This window comes from Amblyomma maculatum, chromosome 10 (genome assembly GCF_055883805.1).
Source record: "Amblyomma maculatum isolate TAMU_Amacu chromosome 10, ASM5588380v1, whole genome shotgun sequence".
In the NCBI taxonomy this organism is placed as follows: domain Eukaryota; kingdom Metazoa; phylum Arthropoda; class Arachnida; order Ixodida; family Ixodidae; genus Amblyomma; species Amblyomma maculatum.
In genome coordinates, this window is record NC_139353.1 from 80,578,036 (window position 1) to 80,597,434 (window position 19,399).

The 19,399-nt window shown below is 43.8% G+C and overlaps 1 long non-coding RNA gene across 2 annotated transcripts in view; it reads left to right on the plus strand.

Moving 5' to 3' along the window:
• The window catches only part of LOC146176852 (uncharacterized), a 134,559-nt gene extending 119,329 nt beyond the window's left edge, over positions 1–15,230 (plus strand). Inside the window, exons 1-4 of one of the 2 annotated variants that reach the window (XR_014701222.1) lie at positions 6,346–6,523; positions 11,874–11,965; positions 12,962–13,012; positions 15,028–15,230. This is a non-coding gene — a long non-coding RNA (uncharacterized LOC146176852). Of the gene's footprint in view, positions 1–6,345; positions 6,524–11,873; positions 11,966–12,961; positions 13,013–15,027 lie in introns of those variants that run through there. The other variant, XR_014701223.1, reaches the window with a different exon arrangement.
• The last annotated feature ends 4,169 nt before the right edge of the window (positions 15,231–19,399 follow it).

Consider the following 19,399-nt stretch of genomic DNA (forward strand, 5'->3'; position numbering starts at 1 on the left):
TGCAGTGCCAAGCAGTTGAGGACAACAGCCAATTAAGGAACACAAGAGCTCTGTATAAGACAATCAAAGATATCAAAGGAAGCGTCTGTGCTAATCTGGGCGTGATAAAGGACAAACGAGCAAGGACCTCACTGAAGCCTCAGAGATAAAGAAGAGGTGGCAGGAATACGCAGAACTGTACAAGAAGGGCCCGAATGTGTAAACCTAACATAAGACGGTTGTGATTACTGATCTCGAGCCGGGCATCCTGAAGAGGGAAGTTGAATGGGCCTTGGCCAGCCTTGCTAAGAACAAAGCTAGCGGAATTGATGGCATTCCAGCTGAGTTGCTTCAAAACCTCAACCATGACGCTGTTAACATTCTGCATACATTCTGTCAGAAGATTTGGACAACCCTGCAGTGGCCACAGGATTGGAGGAGGTCAGTTTACATCCCCATTTCAAAGAAAGGCAGTGCCAAAGATTGTTCCAACTACCGCACAATCGCGCTTATTTCGCATGCTAGAAGGTGATGTTGAAGATCCTCCAAGGAAGGCTGCAGCAGTATGTGGATAGGGAGCTTCCGGACGTGCAAGCTGGGTTTCGCAAGGGCAGAGGATCTAGAGACCAAATTGCCAACCTTCGCTTGATCATGAAAAAAAGAAAGAGAGTTCCAGAAACCCATCTACTTCTGCTTTATTGATTATGCGAAAGCGTTTGACTGCGTAGATAACAGCAGATTGTGGCAAACTCTCCAAGAGATGGGAGTTCCAATTCACCTCATCTGTCTCCTCAGGAACCTCTATGAAGGACAAGAGGCCACAGTCAGAACTGGGTATGGTCTTACTGATTGGTTTCCGATTGAGAAAGGAGTGAGGCAAGGCTGCATACTGTCGCCCTGCCTATTTGACCTATATGCAGAGTGCATCATGAGGAAGGCCGGTCTGGACGAGTCTTCAGCTGGAGTGAAGATAGCTGGAAAACGTATCAACAACCTTAGATATGCGGATGATACCACTTTAATTGCAGAAAGTGAAGTGGAACTCAAGAGACTTCTGATGCACTTACAAGGAGAGAGTGAGAAGTGTGGGCTTAAACTGAACATTAAAAAAACAAAGATCATGGCGTCTGGCCCTATCAAGTCCTGGAGCATCAATGGACAAGAAGTGGAAGCTGTGACAGATTTTCTCTTCTTGGGCTCCCAGATTACAGATTACCTCGGAAGGAGACTGCAGCCATGAAATTAGGAGACGCCTGCTTCTGGGAAAGAGAGCAATGATTAGCCTTGACCGCCTAGTAAAGAGCAGATACATTAGTCTGCCAACCAAGATCCGTATAACTCGTGCTATGATCTTTCCAGTTGTGATCTATGGATGCGAGAGTTGGACTGTGAAAAAGGCTGACCGCCGAAGAATTGACGCGTTTGAATTGGGGTGCTGGCGAAGACTCTTGAGAGTTCCTTGCACTGCCAGAGGATCAAATCAGTCGATATTGTCGACCATAAACCCTGACTACTCATTGGAGGGTCAAATTCTAAAGTTAAAGCTCAGCTACTTTGGTCCTCTGATGAGAAGAGAGGAGTCGCTGGAGAAAGATTTGATGTTGGGAAAGGTTGACGGTCGCCGGAGAAGGGGTAGGCAGCGAACGTGGGGGTTAGATGGCATCCTCGAGGCACTGCAGATGAAGTTATGTGATGTTAGGAAGCTAGTGAGATACCGGAAAGCGTGGCGTGACATGGTCCATAGGGTCACAAAGAGTCGGACACGACTGAACGACTGAACTTAACTGTATATACTTGGATTGGATGCAAACAGGACGTGCGAACAAATGAAGACCTCTTCATTACTTTTGGGTCGAGACGCAACATCTCAATTACCTCAGTATACACCGAACTGCTGCCTGTTCCCTGTCGCATAACCCTTTATTTATAAAGCACGATGATAATTTCTTTAACACTTGCCTACGAATATGAATTCTTTCATTGAAATTTGTCTGGATATCTATATTGGACATAGTGGGGACGAGATAAAAAGCCGCTTTTCGCAGTTTTACTGGAGCTTGTCCACAACAAATAAAAGTGGGTCAAGCACGGCAAAACAATTAGCCACATTCTAAGCTGTACAAAAATTACAACTATCAAATGATGGTGCAGAAAAAAAATGGAGGACATGGAACCCAAGAGCGGGTCCATGTTAGTGGACCTGTGTCCGGTTGAAGACCCGCAAGCTATTTGCGGTGGTAAATGCCCTTCGATGCCGAGGGCCACACGTACGGCTAAAGTGAGCGCGCGCCTCTAAAGAGGCCCAAAAAGGAGTTTGACTAAATCAGAATGATCATTTGGCAAATCCCATGCTGTTTCCTTTCCCTCCTAATTTCTATAACGTATTCCCCTCAACTCAAATTCTTTTCCTTTGGTCCCCTCTCCTTCCACTATTTCCCAGGGAGATTAGATGCTCGCTCCTCGTATGAGGGTCACTGTAGCAGAACTCCACACTTTACTTTACTAACTTCAATTCACCACACATCTTGTCTGGATGGAACTATTTATTTATATTTAAAATTGGCACATCTTTCCGTCTGTAGACTTCAAACTTTTTCAGTGCCTCTTCATCTCTTGAAATCACGTTTGTGCGGATTCAGTCAGCAAAAAAAAAAAAATGTTCCCTTGTATTTTTTGTTTAGATAAGCGCTAACGAAAAAAGCTTTACATGCACATCGTAAAGATGCGATTTGCAATGCAAGCTCGTCTTTCCTGTATTGCGCATTAGAAAGCTGAATATGCCTTCGGATGTGCGGAACATTTCATAGCACCAAAAGCATGTAGCATCCACTTGTTTTAGAAATATGTACTAGAGAAAATTACGGACAGCAAATCTTCAGCACGTCATACCTAAGCCAATAGAGTAGGAAACACCGGATAATGGTAAAGAAAAATATGCTGTGAGCTAATGCACGTTTGGCAAGATTATGCGCGCATTTTCGGAGGACAGCTACAGGAAAAAGATCGGAAAATATACATATTATACTTGAGCAGATTGTTTAAAACATGGAGAGATTTAGTTTCGCTCCAAATCACCAGAAAGCTACTTAAGAGCATGACACATGTGATAATGACAACACAGTTGCTTAAATGAGGCCGCGCGATCATGTTTTTGCAACCAGTACAGTGCGCCCTATGATTTGTAATAGGCGTCAAAATTTTCATTCCTATCTTGTTCTGAATTTACACACGGAGCGCGGTGTAAATTCCCTTTGTGTAATCCTTTTTTCCTCAGCTCCGTCTGGGCACAGCTCCAATATTGAGGATGCTATACTTCTCCAGGAAATAGAAGTTTTTCCGATGCCATTAACAATGGCATTTCTTAGTCTTGATTGATGTCTCTAATTTTTGCCTTAAAGCCTTTTGTGTATACCAAGAAACCAGGGATCGCGCTCATTTCTTCAGTGAAAAGCAATCTACATTTTGCCTGATTAACGCTTAGTAGCGTCACCTTGCGGCAAAGATGAAGACCAGTGGCAGTGGCGAGGCGCAAAGCCTGCATTGGTGGTGCCACCTGGCGCAACATCTCTGATTTGCTTGCTTTATTGTTGATTTTTCGGAGTCTGGTGCCACCTCCTCCTCACTCACCTAATTTGCCCCTGTGCATTTGGACACGCTTGTAAATAAAATTAAATTTAAGAAAATATCAACTACTTTATGGTTTGCCACATGGCTGTCGCATTCCCATTGGGGTCGGTTTCCACTTTCCGCTGCACCTCTGTGGTGATACCACCGCTTCACTGCTCCCACATCTGCTTGTGCTACCGCCGTTCAAATACAAGGAGCGTACGCTCGCTCTCTCCTCGCCAGCCTCAAGTGAAAAAAGGCAAATCCAAATAGTTTACCATTTGTGGGGATACAAAGACCGCGTGGGGAGTGGGTTATTTTTGCGATCTGTTATGTACACGAATGTGATGATATTCACCGCTCTGCCAGCGAAAATGCATGGTCCCATGAGCCTTCCCATATAGTTTAGATGAAGCACAAAATTAAGGATGCCTTTGTAAATATAACAGAACCTGAAAAAAAAAAAAAAAAACATTTGGTAAGCTTAAAAGACGTCGGGGTTAAGAAGCATAAATAAAATTCAGAAATTTCTATCCCTGCCTGTAAAGTTCAGTGCAAAACCGGCAATAACGAGAATTATGGCGCTCCATACGTCAAAAGTAAGGAACAAAATTTATTGTTAAGTTTAGGCTGCCCAATGCAATGAACTCTTCATTTCTATTTTGCGTTAATTTTGGTTCAAAACATATTGGCCTCCTAAAGTAGAGAGCGTGTCCATTTGTGCTCATCTATGGCAGATATTGTCCGTTTAATAGATGGATATGCAGCAAAATTGCGGAAGATTTGCGGCAGAAATGTTCATAATGGGAGGGCGGGGAGGGAGGAGGGGGCCTGAGGTAAAGTTGTGGTTTGGGTCTCTTTTTGCCCTCAAGTATCGACTACTGTTCCTTATATCACATTTTATAGGAAGTTCTTCTGCTGCAAAAGGGTTCACGCCGACCACATCACCGTGTCGACGAGCTTTTGTAAAAAGTCTATAGCTTCTTCGAATGCCCATAATCGGCATTTTTTGGAAAGCAAACTGCCACTGGGGATTATGCTAATTTTACATTCATGATTGTAAAATGAAAAACGTGCCGATATCAGAGCAAATTATTTCACCGAATCGTACATCGCTATTTTAATTGGTTACTCACAGAAGCAATTTGTCACATATCTCGCTCTGCAAATTGCTAATAGCGCAAATAATGTTTTTCCGACAATTGACAAAAGTCAGACAAAAATCGTCTCCACTGCAATTATATACCATAAATTATCTGCAATCTTCTGCAAAGAGAAAATCTAAATTCTTGGTCATTAGACGTCCGAAATATTTTAATGTCTGGTCGCCCGAACTTGTAAATGACGCATGTTTAGGATAACGAACTGTATATAACAGAAAATGAAGTCTGAAAAGAAGAGGAATGTGGTTAGGTAGTCGGATGAGAAGTAGATATTGCGTTCCGCAGCTTGCGCAGTGTCTGCTAGTTTGAAGACACATGTAAGACCTTTTTTGCGCCGATTGTGTGTTACCGTACTTGCTTAGCGTGATGGTGACCATGGCAAGGCGCTTAAGATGCTTGGAACCGTCGTTTTCAGTATATTGTCACGTGGCGTGACCAGGGATGATGACACAAATGAAGAGTCGCTGATTTCACTGAAGAAACTCTTTATTGGGCTCACTTGCGCCCGCATAAGAACTAAGCAACACAGCGGCGGCGATAGCAACAAACGTACTCGTCGATCGTCGAACAAAGAATGCCCGTCACACTCGTCAACCGTCTGCTCAGAACAATCGAGATAACGTCGCGAACTGCTACTAGTACAACCTGGAACATTGTAGAAACATACGAAAGTGATCGGAATCTTCTATACAGATCTCGGAGCATCGTTCGCGACAAAGAAAATGATAACGCGTCGTATCGCGACAACGAGCATGACCAAACACGGACAAAAAACTGATACGCGATCCAGAATCAGAGTGACAAGGCCACATAACGGCGGCTGTCAAAAAACAACAAACACAATTTTGAAGGTTTTGCGGCAATATTGTTTATTTCCTTTCTGTTATGAGAACCTGCTCTTATTTCTAACACTCTAGAATCAGATCCTAATAACAGCCACTGCGTTCTCATAATATTTAGCTGTATTTTAGTCATCTCAAAGTAGGTATCCGCATAACCTGCTATTTATTGATCTGCTCAGCATTGTTTCGCGCTATACGTAGGAAAGATGCGTACTCCTAAACTAAACATATCAGGACAGCTTGTGAGCTGCTAGCTGTACGTGCGTCCTATTTCGAAGTCTCCGTAGAAAGCGGGCAACTGGAGAGGTCGGAGCTGTCTAAAGAATACGATGTGTTGCTTTGTCATCTTGTTTAGATTTTGCGCAGCCTTCAATCGTCGGCTTCCGCCTCCCACATCGTAGATGCTTTTGTGGTGAAAAGCAAAATGACCCGTTTCGCAATTCAACTAGACTCACGCGTCCTTGACATGCTCTGCTGCGAGACATCATGAATATCTGTTCTTGTTTTTTAACAGGGTGCCTATGTAAACCTTTCTGCATATTGTTTATTCGGCTACGTGAAGGGCAGCAGGGCAACGAAGTGTAGAGATGTGCATAGTTCTCAAAGAGGATCGAAGTACGGGCGTTCAGAGAAAGGGCTAACCTGGGAAAGGGAAGCGCATGTATACCACAACTAGCCGCTTGCTTACTCTTGTTCTTCTGGGAACCACGGACATATAAAGGCGGCCGCACTATAAAGAGTAGCGGTTTCATGACTACTGCTACGCTATTTCGAATCCCTGACACGATACGGCGTCACTGCGTAGCCGCAGCTTCAACTCAAATCACCCTTATTAATCGTTTTACCTCACCAAAAGTCGCGACGACTGTAACAGAGCAAGGAACGTCACCCACACTTTGATGGGGCGATTTATTTGGTATTTGTGCGCACTTGGTAAGTCAACCGAATTTCGCTGTTCTTTTACTCATTAGCTGTACTTAAGTGCTATTTGTGAATATTCTTTTTAATTACGTCTACTTTAACACAACGGAATAATATTCAGTATCGGTTTCAAATGCAAGAAAAACATTCATATTTAGGAAAAGTCCTATATTAAGTCAGAATCAAGCTGGAATGTTTCGCCGTGCCAGCAGTTGCAAACGTTTCTGCAAAATGTCCCCGAATTATTCACAAGATACATTGCTACAAGGAAATAATTGTGCTTGCATACACGAATGATAATGACCACTTCGAGACATATGGAGCTTGATTGCTTTAATAAACTACCAGTTGGCAACATAAAATTTGATAAATAAGCCCTGTTCTTGACATCTTACTATAACCAGTTAATGAAGACTTCAGAAGAGCCTCGTCCCGGTGGTGGTGAATTTATTTTTGTTGCACAATTAGCCTCCGCTTTTACCTATTTAGCACCTTCCACATTTGCCTTTTGCACCTGAGTATTTGTGTATTTAATAGCAAGCTAAAAGTACCCCTATAGCACTTACCAGTGTTAAGCCGCAGCTCTCGTGTATGCCCCTCAGGGCGTTTTATAAGTGAATATTAATATGTGCCCTTATAAAGTGCTTACATGAACAAGTAAAGAATTTGCAAACGGCATTTATTTCTTATAAGATCCGAAAGAAAAAGTTCAAATTATAACCAGAGCACCCAATCGAATAGCTACCAATGCATGCTGTCGTATGGTGATCACCGCTGGCTTCTTTCTTTTTTTTCGAAACTGAGCGCTGTGTGTTTTTTCTCAGCACTACCTCTCTGCTTTGCTGATATCCTGCCAACCTCTGAAAAGTGTTTTCAAATCTACGCCGTAGTGACCGCACCTAAAGATAAAATGCGAAAACGCCCGTTTGTTTTGCATTATCCGCACGCTCCCCTTCATGGATCACTGCTTTGTCGTGGCGGAGGGGCTTGCGAAACTCGATGAAGTCGTGAGTTCTGCTGTGTAGGGTCACCCAAGATAGACAGGTCACGGCAGAGAGTTCTAACAAAATGTGATTGACGGGAGAAGGTAATGGCAACCCACTCCAGTATTTCCTGCCAAGAAAACCCTATTGCCAGTCACAATACCATTAAAGATATGGCACCGGAAGATGAGCCCCCCAGGTTCGAAGGCGTCCCACATGTTACTGGGGATGAACAAAGGGCTATTCCTAGTAGCTCAAGGACGAATGAAGCGGCTGGGCTAACAAAAGGACGCTCAGTTGTGGATGTGTCGGGAAGCGACCGGAAAGTCCGATGTTGCAAGGAGATATATCACATAGCAACATGGAATGTAAGGTCTATGACGCAAGGTAAACTGGAAGTCGTCAAGCGAGAAATGGACAGATTGAACATTGATATCTTGAGTATCAGTGAGCTAAAGTGGACAGGAATGGGAGAATTTTACTCCAGCGACCATTATGTCTTTTACTGTGGGCACGAATCCAAGAGAAGGAATGGGGTCGCTCTCATAGTAAACAGAAGAATGGGCAAAGCAGTGCTAGGGTACAACCCCAAAAACGACCGAATGATTTCACTTCGGATCCAAGGTCACCCTTTCAACATAACAGTTATCCAAGTCTATGCACCGACCACTACTGCTGAAGAAGCTGACGTTGAGAGATTTTATGCGGACCTACAATGCCTTTTAGACCGCACCCCATCATCAGACGTCGTTTTTCTCATAGCAGACTGGAATGATAAGGTCGGGAGTGAAGAAATATCCGGAATTATAGGCAAGTTCGGTCTTGGCGAGCCAAATGAAGCTGGGTAGAGGCTAGTAGAGTTTTGTCAAGAAAACAACCTGACCATAGTGAATACTCATTTTCAACAGCACAAGAGGCGCCTGTACACATTGCCTTCACCGGACGGTCTGTACAGGAATCAGAACGATTATATTCCGGCAGAGATGGAGAAGCACTATACAAGCAGTAAAAACAAGGCCTGCGGGCCGATTGTGGCACCGATCATCAGCTTCTTGTTGCCAAAATTAAGCTTCGATATAGGAAAACGCAGAAAACTAGAAGGCCTTTCAGGTATGATTTGGATCAAATTCCTTTAGAATATGCTGTGGAAGTGAGGAATCGACTTCAAGATTTAGATCTAGAAGACAGAGAGCCCGAGCAGATGTGGACTGATGTTCGTGATATAATACAAGAAGTTGCTACTAAGGTAGTTCCAAAGCAAAATAAAAGCAAGAAAGCAAACTGGTTATCTGAAGAGGCTTTGCAAATAGCTGAGGAAAGGAGGATGGCAAAAGTTATAGGGGAAAGAGAAAGATACAAGGTTCTCAATGCGGATTTTCAAAAAAATAGCAAGGAGAGATACGAATGCCTTCCTGAACATACAGTGCCAAGCAGGTGAGGACAACAGCCAATTAAGGAGCACAAGAGTTCTGTATAAGACAATCAAAGATATCAAAGGAAGCTTCAGTGCTAACCTGGGCGTGATAAAGGACAACGAGGCAAGGACCTCACTGAAGCCTCAGAGATAAAGAAGAGGTGGCAGGAATGCACAAAAGAACTGTACAAGAAGGACCCGAATGTGCAAACCCAACATAAGACGGTTGTGATTATTGATCTCGAGCCGGGCATCCTGAAGAGTGAAGTTGAATGGCCCTTAGCCAGCCTTGCTAAGAACAAAGCAAGCGGAATTGATGGCATTCCAGCTGAGGTGCTTCAAAAACTCACCCATGACGCTGTTAACATTCTGCATACATTATGCCAGAAGACTTGGACAACCCTGCAGTGGTCACAGGATTGGAGGAGGTCCGTTTGCATCCCCATTCCAAAGAAAGGCAGTGCCAAAGATTGTTCCAACTACCGCACAATCGCGCTTATTTCGCATGCTAGCGAGGTGATGTTGATAATCCTCCAATGAAGGCTGCATCAGTATGTGCATCGGGAGCTTCCGGACGGGCAAGCTGGGTTTCGCAAGGGCAGAGGAACTAGAGACCAAATTGCCAACCTTCGCTGGATCATGGAAAAAGCAAGAGAGTTCCAGAAACCCATCTACTTCTGCTTTATTGATTATGCGAAAGCGTTTGACTGCGCAGATCACTGCAGATTGTGGCAAGCTCTCCAAGAGATGGGAGTTCCAATTCACCTCATCTATCTCCTCAGGAACCTGCATGAAGGACAAGAGGCCACAGTCAGAACTGGGCTTTGTCTTACTGATTGTTTTCCGATTGAGAAAGGAGTGAGGCATGGCTGCATACTGTCGCCCTGCCTATTTAACCTATATGCAGAGCGCATCATGAGGAAGGCCTGTCTGGAAGAGTCTTCAGCTGGAGTGAAGATTGCTGAAAAACGTATCAACAACCTTAGATATGCGGATGATACCACTTTAATGGCAGAAAGTGAAGTGGAACTCAAGAGACTTCTGATGCGCTTATAAGAAGAGAGTGAGAAGTTTGGGCTTAAACTGAACATTAAAAAAAACAAAGATCATGGCGTCTTGCCCTATCAAGTCCTGGAGCATCAATGGACAAGAAGTGGAAGCTGTGACAGATTTTCTCTTCTTGGGCTCCCAGATTACAGATTACCTCGGAAGGAGACTGCAGCCATGAAATTAGGAGACGCCTGCTTCTGGGAAAGAGAGCAATGGTTAGCCTTGACCGCCTAGTAAAGAGCAGATACATTAGTCTGCCAACCAAGATCCGTATAACTCGTGCTATGATCTTTCCAGTTGTGATCTATGGATGCGAGAGTTGGACTGTGAAAAAGGCTGACCGCCGAAGAATTGACGCGTTTGAATTGGGGTGCTGGCGAAGACTCTTGAGAGTTCCTTGGACTGCCAGAGGATCAAATCATTCGATATTGTCGACAATAAACCCTGACTGCTCATTGGAGGGTCATATTCTAAAGTTAAAGTACAGCTACTTTGGTCCTCTGATGAGAAGAGAGGAGTCGCTGGAGAAAGATTTGATGTTGGGAAAAGTTGAGGGTCGCCGGAGAAGGGGTAGGCAGCGAACGCGATAGTTAGATGGCATCCTCCAGCCACTGCAGATGAAGTTATGTGATGTTAGGAAGATAGTGAGAGACCGGAAAGCTTGGCGTGACATGGTCCATAGGGTCACGAAGAGTCGGACACGACTGAGCGACTGAATTGAATTGAATCCGCACGCTATTGGGGCCGTTGGTCTCCTTATTTATTATGCAGCCCAGAACCACGGCGTATTCATTTATTTCATCCTTAAGGGCCCCAGGGCATTACATAAGGAGGGGCTATAGTTGGGGTAAATACAATCTTGGTGAATGCAGGCACAGTTAACACAAACACTACAAATTGTAAAAGGCAGGAAAAATAAAATAAATAAAGTGCATCAAGGTATCCGTGGGATCATGCAGAAAAGCAACAAATGCACGTGCGGCGGCAAGTAAAGTTGAAAGCCAATGAATTATTGATGGTAACACAGATGAAATCCTTACACATCTTGGAAATGACTAGCGAGTTTTGTGCGAAATGATTTGCGATCGTCGCATGTAACTATGTCGTTAGGTAGGGCACTCCAGAGTGTAATCGCGTTGGGGAAAAAAAGAACTGTTCATAGCTGAAGTGCCGCTCCTGATACCTGCTATGGGGAGGCTGTATCTTAGGCGATTGGATGTTCTGAGCGTTGGTTGCAGCAGAGGGTGTCTGGAAGCAGGGTGGTAAAAGAAGCTGTGCAGTAGGCAATGACGGGAGATGATGCGGCGCGACTTTAGAGTGGGCATGGAGATAGAGCGTTTAAGTGCAGTAATGCTGATTTCTTTGGAGTATTCAGAAGGGATGAAGCGGGTTGCACGATTTTGTTTTGCTTCGAGTTCGGCGGTGAGGTAGGCTTGAGATGGGTGCCAGTTTGATGATGCAAATTCTAGTTTGGGACGGACGAGAGTTTCATAAGCCAGTTTTTTCACTTCCGGGGATGCCGATTTGAGGTTTCGCTGTAAATAACCCAGAACGCGTGAGGCATCAGAGCATATTGTTACACTGCCTATGTTAGGCTGGGCCCAGAATCCCGCTAATACGATGCCGTACTATGCCGCAATATCTCCTCTAATGCAAAACCGCTCCGTAGTACGAAGTATGCCTCAGTATTAGTCCATATTAACCTATAAAAGCATAGCAATGATGTGCTTCATATCCTATATCTAACATACCGCTCCATACAATGCCGCACCCTTCTGTAGTGTAAGAACGTAACGCTGCCAGAAAAACACTGGAACAGGCCAACTAGCATGACATCCTCGTTATGATTAGTAACCTGTCTACTCTCTTTTTACATCAGTAATGGAGAAATGCAGAATGTAGCTTTCTTTTGCAGGGATCATGGCAATGTTCATCACTGCCTCATCAGAGGAACTACAAAAAAATGACAACTACGGGGTTCGCCCCAAAGCAACGGAGAAAGAGCTGGTGAGGACAACTACTCAGTGTTGGGCATAAATATCTGCCTTACACAGATCACAGTTATTGCAACGAATTCATAGCGTATATATTTGAGTACAATCAATGCATCCTTTCAATATCTTCTTGATGGACGGCAGACGCATGATATGCGTTAGAGGGCGAATTTTGGCGTTTCTTCTGCTTACTTTCATTGAATCATTATGATATGTAGATGACGAATCGGTTTTTAAGACATGATTAAGGGAACACAGTCCAGATTTCTACCGAGAATTTGTGTAATACTGTACTATAAGAGGGCTTGTTAAACGTTACATGTTTCTTATTACCTCACCCGACCGCGGCTTCTAACAATTATCATATTCAGTGTTTCGACCGAAATGCAAATATCCCACACTTCTGCGCTAAATGTCGCCATTTCGTAGGTTTAAATTTGAGGAGATGTTAAATGCTTGCCCTTGATAGTTTGTTACATACATGTTGAATGGGAACAGCACGATAAGGGACATTTATCTTATATCGTGATTAATAAATACACAGACGCGATCTAAGTTAGCGCACATGGGCTCCTTACTCTCCTCAGCCACCTGCTGCCGTTTACGCTTTCTATAATTCGTTTCTTTTCCCAAGTTGTCCGCCATCCTTGCTACTTTTAATTCATTTCTAACTAAAATAATTTTACCGAGTTAATTTTCTCTGGGACGTAGTCAGCGGCCATTTTGTCTAAATTGGACTGATATATTCTTTTCTTCCACTAATGTTTGAATTATTCCTTTAGATTTAAACATGTTTTTCTAGCGTTTATCCCAAAACCTAAAAAAGCGTCTGGATCTAACCGCGAAAAATTTGTCGCTCTGAAGAGTTGAGAGGGAATTCATTGGAAAAAAAGTTTTATAGCACAACTATTAGACAACTATTACAAATATGAACCTAACTGCTTCAGCTTTGCATCTTTCGAGAAATAGAAGAGTTTTAATCTCACGTTCTGCGTTTCTGTCTTCCCAGAGGTTCCTGGGATGTGACCACAGGCACTACCACCACGGTCATTATTGCAAGGTATGAACATGCTCGAGGTACCGTTCGAGCAATATATTCGAATTGAAACACACCTAGCACTGTAAGCTTTCGGGAACACAGCTTGAACCATCCACACACATACTGCACCCACCTTCGCCTTTAAGAAGATTTGTAAAGCTTTGCTTCGCTGCAGTGACCTATGGTATATGAATGTTTTTCAGACCCGGGACGCATTTGTCATGGCTAAACGCCATATTTCGGTGCAATTTGCGCTCTGCGGTTTCCTTGAGTCGAGCGCTTCTCGGATGGCAGCAACTGAAAGCAAAGCTCGCATTGTAGTTGAGGCTGTCTCTTCATGAAATGAGCCTTGATGAAATTAGGCACCAAGGATAAAAGAAGCACTAAATTATACACGAAATTATATGAGCTTGTCGTCCGCCCATCAGAGGCACACAGGGGTAGTAAAAACGAACAGTTGGAAAGGATTGGTTTGGATTTTGTGGGGTTTAACGTCCCAAAGCGACTCAGGCTATGAGAGACGCCGTTGTGGAGGACTCCGGAAATTTCGACCACTTGGAGTTCTTTAACGTGCACTTATATCGCACAGCACACGGGCGCCTTGCTTTTCGCCTGCATCGAAAAGCGGCCGCCGAGGCCGGGGTTCGATCCCGCATCCTTGGGAACAGTAGTAGCGCGCCGTAACCACTAACCCCGTAACCAAGTTAAACTAAAAATTACAGAAGAGTAGTGGCAGCGGTAATGCTTTTTCACACTCCCAATGAAATTTTGCAGTCACCTCTAAATTTTAGTGTGAATGCGTTATTTGATGAAGTCTAACTCGGCGTCCATTATATGCGTGGCTAGACATTAAGTGTGGTCGTTCTCGAGCAATCAGCAACAACTCACATGTAGTCAGCCATCAACTGAGGGGCGCAACGCGACACCAAAGATGTCTGCAAAATTGGAGATGGGTTGGGGACTGTCCTCCAGCGTATTTAATATGTGTGTTGACGGATGCTGACAAAAGTTTCTTCCGTGACGCTTCGGGACATGGATCATTATCGGATTAGCCGTACAACAGGATTGTCTCGCTCGTGTGGCGCCTACAGGGACTCAGTCCCAGCGCGACGGGAGTGCGCCTGCATAAGCGTTTGCGGCACGTCACACAACGCCAGGATGGAAAATGGGCCGGGTCATCATACTGTCCCGGACGGTTAAAATGGTAGAGAAGACGCCGTAAACGTGAACACGTTACCTAATGCTTGTATATATTAAAGCGTAATCAAACAGAAATTTAGAGCAAAGTTAAAAACGTATACCGCCCAAAGCTAAGCTGAATTAAGCCGTGCTTTCACAAGTCTATCTGGGTTTAACCTTATTCTAAACGTTGGTAATTTTAATACTTGCTATATATAATACTTTTCACTTCGGAACTGCGAACGGCAACTAAGCAAGGTACGGAGAGCGCGCTCTACGACCTAAATTCCCTTATTGCTTCGCACAACGTGGTAGTTAAGTGTTTAGTAGATAGATTGCTGAGCCCAAAGCTTCAGGGTCGAATCCTGCAATACGGAGTTTATCATTACCTCAGTCGATCTGGTACGTAAAACACCAAACCAAACATCTTTTGTTGCTACTGCGAATAGTCAATCCTCCTCTACTCTTTGTCCCCTATTCATTATGGTTCAACCAATTTCCTATTGCCTGCTTTTAAATACTTGCACTCTGAGCTTATATGGCAGACCCCATGAATCTCTTTTTCTGGTCAAAGCGTTTACTGGAAAGAAATCCCAATTTAAAAATGAACCTTTAATTTTCCCCTACCTAAGAAGTCTGAAACTTGGGGCAAAGGGCTGGGAGCACGTATGCTTCTCAACAGTGGTTCCATTTAAAGGAAACTGAGTAACACATTTCGTTCAATGTTTTAATGAGAGCTTAATAACCTAGTAAATGACCACTGCACAATGCGCAGTGCTTCTGACTTCGTTGGTTATTTTATTTAAGCTGTAAACACCACCGTTCAATAATCAACTTTTTTTTTTTTTTTTTTGCAGAAAGAGAGCTGTCCCCATCATCACCTTGGAAAGTGCGTCAAAGGGGAGTGCGCCTGTCTTCGACCGGTACCCTCGACTACAAAACCGCCTCCTAAAAAAGAGGAAGGGTAGATGACAAAGACCTCTCGAGTTTTCTGCAAATATTGTGCTTTACAGAAGTAGTCCATGCATACTGAGAATACTGCTAATAAATTTTATGATTTCATGCTCACACGTGCGTCTTATATAAGATATGATGCCACAGGTATGAGGGGTATTTCGCACCATAACGGCAATTATACATGAATTCGATGTACATAAGCGGGTAATAAATATATTGGTTTTATTTTGGCAAAGCAAATTGTAATTTAAAACTCTGCAATGTCATCCACCCTATTTAAGGTCATTTGCCGCATACAAATAAGAATTACCTTTTATACCTCGAGTGACGTTCTGTATTTATTTTCCTAACATTTATATCCATACTCTGAGAGACCAGGCGACTTAGCAAAAGAATAAATGAAGGTTTATATAATATAAAGCAACTAATATGGGTAACGTTTTTAGAAAAACAACACACTGGACAAATAAAACTGAGCTAATGCAGATGCAGATTATTCTTCGTAACAAGGCACGCGATGAGAGATTTTATTTTTGGTTCTCGGTTAGTTTGAAGTACATGAGATATATTCTGTGCCCTTATGCAGGTAATTCGGTTTTCAATTTACCAACTTTGCAAAAAAAATCATATTTCGGTTGGCACACAACCTTCCAAAATTTATACTGTAAAAATAGTTACTAAGAGGATCGTTGCTGATCTCTTGTAATTCCTTATATATTGTACATTTCCTATTATTTAGGACATAACGAATACAGCGCTCATCATCCTTTCTCTTATGCAGACCACTATAACACAAAATGTAGCTATTCTTAACCACTGTATACAAATACTCCGCCGTTAGGAATAGTTATTGGGCTATCCTTGATCCGCATTATGTGCTTTGAGCACTACAGCTCACGTAGTCTGCTGGAAGATAGCAGTAATAAATAAGTGCCAGAAAGGATTCTGCGCTCCAAACAAATTCCGTGGTAGACGGCAGCTGCACCTCTGGCAAGTTTCTCCTGCCAGTATGCCAAGACACTAAACGGATTCATTTCTGCTATAGACGCTATTGACTGTAAGTATAAGCGTCCGGGAGGTGTGGCAACCCTTTGCGCTGTGGCAGCTGCCATGGCCTTGCACGTTGCGAAGCTCAAACGTTTTCTAAATAAGAGTTCAGGATAGTCTCAGGCAATCTGCCACACTTTCTATCATTTTGTCTTCAAATAGGAGCAAATACTACGGTTACTCTACGGCTAATGTTACAAAGGCAGTCACAGAACAATGTCACAGATCGACCACGTCCGGTCATTGTACGATCGCCGCAGGTGTTCAGGAGTCAGCGCAGCTGCGAACTCCTAAGCTGATCTGATTACTCCACTGGTTGTAGCAGGAAACTACAGTACCGCATATCGATCAAACCACAAAGATATATCACACTCATTTTACACGTGTGAGCCTTACGAAACAGCCTACCGTTCCGCGCACAACAATGCACCGATGACAAAATCACACTTGTTCAAGGTGACACATTCAGCTCCTGCTTGATCGCATACATCGCAGATTATAAAGACAATTAATTCGGCTGCAGGAGGCGATGGGTGCGATGTAGACATGACTTCAAGCTAATGATGCAAACCTATCGATAGTACTACCGATAGTATATTTATTCTCTACCAATATTATCATTCATAGCGCTATCGGTAGTAAATGTTATAGTCCTATCAATAGGACCGAATTAACACCGCGAACGCATTGCAGCATATACCTTGGTTCCCTGAGTGTGCGGTATTGTTGTGGTGATAACTTTAACAGGACTCTGCACTATCGTAGTCACGTCACCGAGATCTGCAGATGCAAATCCGTGTTGAAAATGCATTAGCTCCAATTACTTGTTTGCAGTAATCACGCAGAAAAAAAAGCGGCTATCCTGCTCGCAGTCAGTTAGAATTACACTTCGGTGGGTATGATTTATGCGATCAGCACTCTGCAGTACAGCTGCTCCTTTCAAAACAGTAACAACAGCCTGTTTTGCCAGGTCAGCTTGCACAGTACGTTCAGCGTTGTGGAGGTAAGGAAATGATGTGCTACCCTTTATAATTCTGGAGCTTTTGAAAGTCCTAAAACACCGCTTCCTGAAGACGTTAGGAAGGAATGGCGAATTTCATCAACATCGGTACCAGCAACGGTATTATCAGCAGCTAAACAGGTAATGTCAGATACGTAAAGGCTGAAGTAGAAGAGCATTTGTATGCTTCTAATTATTCACGAGTATGCTTGGATGCAGACGACAACAAAGTTCCAGTGTTCATTTTAGCAAAACGGAAGTTCTAAAACAAGTGCAGAACTGCATTTCCTCCAATTTATATTCTTTTAAGATTTATAAATGAAAATGTCAAGAACCAAATTTGTTGTCAAAGAGTAAAAGGTTACTTTTGAGTAATGATTTATTGATAGACACAATACGCAGTGTTTGCGGAAAGAAATGATTCATTTATTTCGCCATATATCATTTCATAAATTACTGAAAAGGATTATTGCTGATAACCGATATATGTAAATATTGTGGCATTATCGGTAGCCGAAAATTGTATAATTATACAGCACTATCGGTTATGATATTACCAATTGTGCCATCGATAGTAACATAATGTACACTATTATCGATGTGCTTTTGATAGCACTACAGATTACAATATCTATATTATTATTGATAGCTTCGATAGTAATTTCAATAGTTTATAGATCGTAGTACTATCATTAGTTTTTACACTATCGATAGCTTCAAGAAACCTATTCATACTGTTAAGAGTGGAAATCACGCACCAGTGGGCAAAATCAGTCTGGAATCGATGGCAACCGCTTAACCGCCCAACTTAACACTCAACGTTGCCTTCGTTCACACAACCAGATACTTCATTCTTCAATTGCGGAATGTCAGCATGGAACACCACATAACATTACCCCCGCCGCCGAAGCACAGTCCCGGTGCCTTCTAGGTAAACGAAGCAGGGCGTGAATACGGCTTGAGTGGTGTCACATGCACAATGACAGAAGCTCGTGGTGCAGATGACTTCGGGTTGGGAGGTTCGGTTTCGTATGTAACGTCGGCGACTCGGCGCAAGATACGGTAGGGGCCTCTGTTGCGTGGTAGTAATTTTTCGCACGCGCCCACCCAGCGGGATGGGAGTCAGAGCAGAAGGAGAGAGCCCGGAGCACACTTCACATCGCGGTGGCGACTGCTATAACGAAGTTGCTGGGAGCCTTGGGAGGCAAACAGCCTATCGCAAGCAATGGGGCATTAGCGTGGGAGATGGCATCACGAGCATAAGTAATAGTGGCGATGTCAGTAGCGGGTAGTGACGTATCAAAGGGGTAAAATGGGTGTAAGCCAAAGAGCAGTAAAAGGGAGAGTAGCCAGCGGTATCATGACGAGAAGAGTTATAGGCGAATGTTGCAAAAGATAGATTAATGTTCAAAGCAAGGTGATCGCCGGAGACATTTATTGGTAACATATCTGTGAGCGTACGCTCGAGAGGTAAGCCGTTGGTCTGAGGATGATAGGAGTTGATAAATTTGTAGCTTACTGTGTACACACGAAGTAGCTCGTCAACCACTCCGGAAAGGAAGCAGCAACCACAGTCCGTGAGTATTTCACGAGGGGCAGCGTTTTGTAGTATCACGTCGTGGAGGAGGAAATCAGCGACGTCTTAGCGCAGTTAGTCGGGAACGCGCGGGTAATTTGGCGTAACGCTCAGCATGGTCGCATAGTCGGTAGCTACGGCGATCCATTTGTTGCCCGAGGCAGAGACCGGGAATGGTCCAAGCAAATCAACAGTTCAGTTCAGTTCAGTCGTTCAGTCGTGTCCGGCTCTTCGTGACCCTATGGACCATGTCACGCCACGCTTTCCGGTCTCTCACTATCTTCCTAACATCACATAACTTCATCTGCAGTGCCTCAAGGATGCCATCTAACCATCGCGTTCGCTGCCTACCCCTTCTCCGGCGACCCTCAACCTTTCCCAACATCAAATCTTTCTACAGCGACCAACACCAACACGGAAAAACAGGTCAGGCGGGATGGAGATTGGTTCCAGGTGTCCAGATGGCAATACGGATGGCTCTTTTTGACGCTGGCACAGTCACATGCGGCCACATAATGCTGGAATGAGCGAGAGACCCGGCCAGTGAAAACGTCGGCGTACGCTGTCATACGTGCGGGACGCACCAAGATGTCCAGCGGTGGGATCATCATGAAATTGTTCCAGTATGGTGGAGCGCAAATGCTTTGGA